The sequence below is a fragment of the Mauremys mutica genome, chromosome 13, assembly GCF_020497125.1.
Source record: "Mauremys mutica isolate MM-2020 ecotype Southern chromosome 13, ASM2049712v1, whole genome shotgun sequence".
NCBI lineage: Eukaryota > Metazoa > Chordata > Testudines > Geoemydidae > Mauremys > Mauremys mutica.
In genome coordinates, this window is record NC_059084.1 from 7,926,683 (window position 1) to 7,934,330 (window position 7,648).

Consider the following 7,648-nt stretch of genomic DNA (forward strand, 5'->3'; position numbering starts at 1 on the left):
TGGAAACGAGCTGGAGTGGGGAGGGTCGGGGGACAGGGTCACTGTCTCAGGGAGCTATAAAACCTTAATCCTGCCAGTGATGAAAGAGAACTATGCCTTCTAGGGGAGTAATGGGAACAGAACTTGGCTGGCCAGGCAGTGGGAGGCAGAGAATGGGACACAAGATAATGAGCGATCTCGAGTTTGGAGCCATACTTAGCCCTTTTCATCCACAGATTGTAAGGCCAGATGGGACAATGTGATCAGCTAGTCTGATGTCCTGTACAACACAGGCCAGAGACCTGCCTGGGATTAGTTTGAACTCTGTTTGAACTAGTGCGGATCTGTTAGAAAAACATCCAATCTTGATTTTACAATAGTGAGTAATGAAGAGTCCACCACAACCCTTGGTAAGTTGTTCCAATGGTTAATTACCCTTACTGTTAAAACTGTCTACCCTATTTCCAGTCTGAATTTATAGCCATTGGATCTTGTTATACCTTTGTCAGCTATACCGAAGAGACCATTATCAAATATGTGTTCCCCAGATCGGTATGTAACAAAGAGAAGGTTAAAGGGTGACTTGATCGGAGTTTGAGCAGAAAGGCAATTTCTATTCTCCGTTAGCCTTAAGCAGTAGGGGGCCTATGACACACACTTAATCCGTTCTGATTCCATGCAGTAAAGGGCAGGCAGTCTCACACCACACACACATCAGTTAATTTCCATTTATATTAGAATAACTAAGTAATGCTACTAATCATGACCTCCTGGCTGCTTGAGATCATACTAGAATCTATGCCAACAGCCTTCCTTTTACCCTAATTCTGTCCTTTTTCGGTTGTACAATTCTCCTTCACGCTAGGCATTTTTTTAGTTGCCCAGTTTGGATTTTGCTGTGGAGGAGCTGGTAAGACCTGCACATGGGAAGCCCTGTGCTTTGCATTACATAAGGGCCCTCAGCATTTCTCACCTGTTGCATTCACTGATGTGGTTAATAGGGTAAAGAAAATGTTGCCAAATGCATTTTAACAGATGACTGCAGTTTGCGCTCAGCTGTTAGGGAGCCTTCTCCTTTGTCTTCTTTTATGTTTTTTGTAATGACTAGGAAATATAGAATGTAAAACATTAACATGAATTATTGAGGGATCCAAGATGAAAGTAAACCAAGCGGTTGCAAAGTGGAAACTCTGTAGGTTTTTCTTCCGTTGGTCAATCTGTGAGCTAATCCGATTAAGCCATAGCTGTATAAATGGGGCTTGAGTCTATTTGCTGTGTTGGATTGGTCATGTATTCAGGACCTTCCGAGTGGTGTAACTGTAGCCCAGGAGGTATTAGTCACGCTGGGAGGACCTCAGTGAAAATGAGAGGGCTTCATCTGGGCAGTTGCCAGGGCAACTCTTGCTAATATTTCACTACAAAGCTTTCACCCTCCCTTCACGTCCCTGAGATCAGAAGGAGGAAAGAGGAGCTTATTGTCGTGAGGCGCTCGGGTCGAGTGTGTCCCCGCAGACATAATCAGGCCTACTCCAAACCCCTGGTGCTATGAACTCAGGATATCATCCACCTTGCTGGAGTGTATCAAGGAGGGGCAGGTTTAGTTGGCAAATGTTGTCTGTTTTTCCATTGGATGCAGATAACCGGAAGGTGAAGCTAATGCTCTTCTGGTAGGAATTCAGCTGGCAGAGCTAGGCCGCCTGCTTTCGCACAGGACAACTCTTAGAACTGAGTTTGTAACCGGTTACTGGCATGGATGGCTCTGAGTGACTCGGGAGCAGGCCTAACTAAGAAGCCAGCTCCCTCCTCACACTCTAATGCTGTGGTTGGGATCATTGCAGATACTGGTGTGAGAGTCCCTATTCGTTTGTGTTAGGTAGGTGGCAGCTGGCTGGGTGTTGTCCGTGGGAGTCCCTGTGATTTCCTCTCCTTCTTGTCAGTCTTCAGGGGACACGGCAAAGCCTGTCTGTTTGAGAGGGGGTTTGAAGAGGAGTGAAGAGTGGTAGGGCTGGGGATTTCTGAGGGGTTGGAGACTTCTGTGGGCATGTTTTGTTTGTCTTTGTTGGCCTATTTTCTATGGGTCGGGGTGGGAAGGGAATGGCTGCTGGGCTGCAGTGGCAGTATTGAAATGGACTGTGATTATCTGTCAGTTGAGAGGTGCTTTCATGTTTTTTAAGGTATTTGAACAGAAATAAACAATACAATCCACGCACAACCCAGCGGCTATGGCAGCCAGCAGCGTGTCACCCCTGCCAGAGACCTAGTCCTTAGGAAGTCACTTCCTCCATCTCCTTTCCTTGCATCAGTTCGCATTTGCCTTTGTTTAGCAGCTGTAGCTCATTCACGACCCAGAGGTCAAACTCCCCTGTAAAATTGCCTGCCTAGCATTTCCTGGCCAAGTCCCATTTCTGTGGCTCCTGATCCAGATGAGTCTACCCCACCTGAATTCAAAATGCAATCTAAGACCCCCTGGCACAACTACTATAGGCCAACTCCAAACCAAACCCAATCACACAACCTTCTCTAGTCCTAGAGGATGTCCAAGCAGTGAGAGCTCGTGTCTGATCTGAGGAGACTTCCCCTTTCTCCTCCCGATCCGCATCAGTGTTGGGTTTTCAACTGTGTTCAACCTCAGCGGCTTCCAGACTACTTTCTGCACCACATCATGGTGGGGCTCTGTGTTTAAGACTAAGACCCTTACTTACACATGGCGAAAACCAGCGATGCCTATTGCATCCCACAGCTCTGCACCTGTGGTCATTGAGATCACTTGTGTCCAGCTGCATTGCTCCCAGTGGGGGACTCTTTAAGTCTAGGCAATTTGGGCACAGGGAACTGGGTAACGTAATAATGGCACCATCAACCAAACATCGCCTTCTTTAAAAGTCCCCCTGAAACAAACATATCAGCCAAAAAATACACAACCCCCCAAACCCTAAGTTGAATGTTTATCCCCATGGTTGAAAAGAGCCATAAGCTCAATGAATAGGCCTTTGCTATTGATTTGTACAGGGAAAATACACAGTTGGGTGGCTGGGAGGATATCCTAAGACAGATATGGGTAAAATGCTGGATGTGCTTGATATCTGCCTACCCTACTCCACCAGCTTTATCAGCTGGAATCCCTTATGGGTGCCCTGTGTTCCTAACTCATCCCATTTCCGCTGGCTGGAGACAATTTTCAGGCAGTGGGCCCCAGACATTCGTTGTAGCAGTTCAGTCCAGGACTCTGCTGTTCATCGTACATGTCCCATACACGGGGTGCGAGTTATTTCCCACATTCACAGCCTACTCTGAAAGGGATGAGGGGAGAAATCCTTCATTTTTAACATTTTTTAAACATTGCATCTAACCTCTTTAGCAGCTGGCACTCTTCATAAGCCCCACAGTTCTCACTTCATCTGGGAAAACATGTGCAGCACAACAGAGAAGCTGCAGGAGAGCAGCAAACACTGACGCTTTATATTTAGAACACGGTTATGCTTCATTTGCTGCTTTGCCCAATGATTTTTTAAAAAATAAAGCAAACCAGACTCCATATCAATGGCTACAAGCAAATTCCAACTGAAATATTTGTCCCATTGAGTTTGACAGGGCTACTTGGCCAGGCTGCAGGATCTTTCAACCTCTCTCTCACTGAAATCCTTATGATTCGTTAGGGATTGATAATTTTTATTAATTAAAAAATCTTTCTATTAAAACAAATGTTATATGGCTGCAAAACAATTTAAAAACTCAAACCCCCAAGAGAATCATCCCGTTTTCTTTTGGTGGTTGGATTAGTTACTGATGTGACTTTTAGGATTTTTTTGTTTGTTTGTTTTCATAATTGCAAACAAACAAGACTGTCAGAACTACTTTTTCAAACGCAGTCTTTTAAAATTGCCCCTGCAATTTGTTGTACTCAAACTTTGCATCCATGGTTGCATGCAGTCCACTTGAATTTGCACGTTCATGCTGGATTTATGCATGCAATCTGAACCCTGTAAAGATTTGGGCATGGAAAAACTGCATATGCACAAAATCGCAGGTCCAAGTTTAGAAGCCAGGTACTTTTTAAAAAGGTGATTCTCCGTTTATTTTTATTTGGTATTCAATTGGCAGACCCCACTTCAGCCATTGATAGGTTTCCTACTGTAGACAAGGCTAGTGTACGATGCATATGCGCAACTTGCAACAATTCACATGCAAACTGAAGAACATGATTAGTCTGGAGCATTTCAGATAGGGTGGTAATGACTTTGTAGGTAGGGTTAGTTTTACATTTGTAATCTTAGCCCGGTCAAGCAATAGACCTTAGTATGAGGAGTATAATTGACAGTAGAATCTAATCACTATTTTCTTACTTTAAAGAAACAGAAATTAAATCTTGACAGGAGTGCTGCAAAGAGTCAGTCATTTGCTGTGTGGAATATAAGCCAATGTCTGTATCAATCCCCATATAATGAAGGGTAGTTGTGAGATGACTGAAATCCATAACTCATTCCTGGTCTACACTTAAAATTTTTGCCAGCTTCACTTTGGTAGTTAGGAGTGTGAAAAAAAATCACATCCATAGCCAACATAGTTGTGCAGGCAAAAGCCCTAGTGATGATGCAGTTAGTGGCAAAAAAGTCCTTTTGATTGTATAGCTTATTTTCTTTAGGACCTGTTATAAACTGTCCTGCCAAAAGAATTCTCTTGCTAATATAAGATGTGTCTCCATTAAGAGAGTTTGCTGGTATAGTTACAGCAGTATAATGACTACTCCAGCAAACCTTTTCTAGTGTGGACATGGCCTTAAGTCCTGGCTAGACAAGGGAAATTGGCAATGGAAACTAGTTTCACTGGGGCAAAAGCCACAATGCAGACATAGTGCACCAATGTGAAGTGGTGCCTCCATCCGCATAACTTACTCCAACAATTTACCAACCACAATAGTACAAGCCCCATTTTGCACCAGTGTAACTCCATCAATGAACTGACCTAGTGTAGGCAAGGCCTTAAATTGCAAGCTGATGAAAATGTAGTGACAGACAGAATGTGTCGAATATAACAATCAGTTTAGTCTCCTGATCTGTTGATGTAGAAGAGTTTGTTCTTTCAAGACTGGCTACTAGTTTCCTGTAGGACCTGCTATCTCTAGAGGTGATTGTGAACTTGATGCTTATGAATGACAAAAAGAAAACACATTCTCGTAGGATGGAAATGGAATGGATAATTGTACCCAGAGCAGTCAGTCTTTGCATGAATCACTAGAAACATAAGGTTTGTAGTAAAAACACTAACCCAGCCTTACTGGATTCCATTGTAAAATATCTGAACATTAATGCAATAAATCTTTGCTCTTGGATTTTAGATTATAGGATCTGGTCCAAAGTCCACAGAAGCCAATGGGAGTTTACATGAGCCAGAGGCCAAAGTGCGTGCGTGCGTGCGTGTGTGCTTATAGACACCCCCAGGGTAGAGCAAGTACTTCTGAAATCCTGAATAAGCAATTTATAATGGGAACGTGGGTGCCACAGTATTGAAAGGAGTTGATGATACATTCTGAGTCAGACTTGAGGCAGTCCTGAGCACTGTACTGCTGGATAGATCATCTTTCAGACAAGATGTAAAAGCACGTCCCGTCCACTTGTCATTAGCTATCCCATGGCACTTTACATATAAGATGGTGCATTAACTCCAGTCTCTAGGCTCAGTTCCAGCTATGGTAATGACATTCTCTCTTCCTCCGTGCTCTTTGTAGTTTCAATTTGATATGGTATTCTTCATTTTCTAGCAGTGTTAAATAACTGCCATGCTTCACCCTAGAGGTGGATGCACTTCACTGACAGTTGAAGTGATCTCTACATATTGTTTATATATCATCTTGTTAAATTTGTGAGGCCATTTGTGATCCTTCAGCCAGAATAGAGTTATGTGGCATAAATATAAATTATGATCATTATTAACATGAAAACAGCTGTTCCTGTTTGATTTGAGCAAAGAAAAACATGCAGCTAATGATGAGCAAGCTTTAAACATGTCTAGGAGACAGCACATGTGTACATTCTCAGTGGGTCTCAGAATAATATGAAGTTTAGGCTTTAAAGGAAAATATTTGGGTGCTTGCCAGGTAGACAGACAGCATGAATGAAACACCTGTTCTGGCTTTGTGGCGGTTTTGAAACCATTTGCTTATAGGGAAGGTACAGTCTGACCTTAAAGTTAACTGAATTCTCTGAAGTAGAGTAACATGTGCTGCTCCTGCTAGATTACAAAAACTTGCAAAACTTTTGGTAAAAACGTCTTCCAAAAGCCAAAACAGGAGTTGATGTCTTTTCAATAAAAAAAAAAAGTGCAGCCCACACATTTCAAACCCACCAGGGATTGCTGGACTAAATGGTCTTATTTTTATTGGAATATACATTCAAGAAATAAGTTTATAGATTAAATAAAACCAAGATGTCTTTCAAAATAATCGTATAAAAAGAAAATCAAACAATTCATTCGTTAAGATTTCTCCTTATTCTGCTTTCTATACTGGCACTCTTGGACTTGTGAATTAGGGGGAGTGCATTTCCAGGAACTGATGTGAGGTTCAACTCTGAAACATGTAAGAATGGCACCTTCTTACCTAGCAGGTCTTCCTATGTGTATTAGTATCACAGCTCCTTATGCTTTAGTATCTAATCTAATCTAATCTATCTATCTATCCTTATTAACCCTGCAGACCCAATGCAGCTCTGAGACAGTGAGGCAGATTCTGTTTATATTCCTCAAGCCTTCAGCAAAACTGTTGTCAGTTCTGTTTATCTACATCCATACACTAAGTCCATCACCATGGTGCCAGAGTAGAGTGGTACTCTACCCAGAAGTACTGCAAGCTAATGCAACAGTTTTTTTCCACTGGGCTCCCACTGTGTGAGGCCCATCCCACTCTCTCATATATAAATAAATAAAATATAGGCACCAATTCAGATCAACAACATCAACACCATATAATATGAAAATGGACAGAGATGTTGTTCACGGCAGGTCGTCTTCCAGAACCCGGCAGCAGTACTGCTGCAATAGTTGATAGACACAATTTCTGCTTCTGAGAGTTGGAAGCTTCCTCTTCCCGCCATGTTAAAGAGGGAAGGGGAGGGAAAGCGTTGACATTGTTTCTTGACTCTGTGTCCAGATAAACTAGCTAGTGGCCATGCCAACTGGGGGGAAAGTACCAAGAAGCCCAAATGTCCAAATACTAAACCAAGGCTTCACCAGAGTCTCTCAGATTTCTGTAAAGCTAGAGAGCACATCATTATTTTGTTGCTGTCTAAATCTCATTTATTAACAGTTTATTAAGACGTCAATGGGAGTTAAATGCATTTAAAGGCAGCAGGCTTAAGGAGGAGTAGATGGTGGTATGATTGAAAACCCAATTGTTGTTATATAGATTCAGAAACTGGATTTGAGCAAGACTGCCACAGGAGGGATTTCTCAGCACTTGACTACCTTGCTAGTAGTGGCATAGGTTCTAAACTGGACGGCCCATTCTGCTTCAAGACCTCCTATCTAAGATAGTGCCTGACCCCATGCTTCAGCTAATAGTTTCATTAAGCCAAGAGGTGGTGTCATCACAATCAGAAACCTAGGAAGATTCAAAGAGGGATTAGACGTTTATATGAATAATGACCACATCCAGCATTGTTATATCGAACGTTAA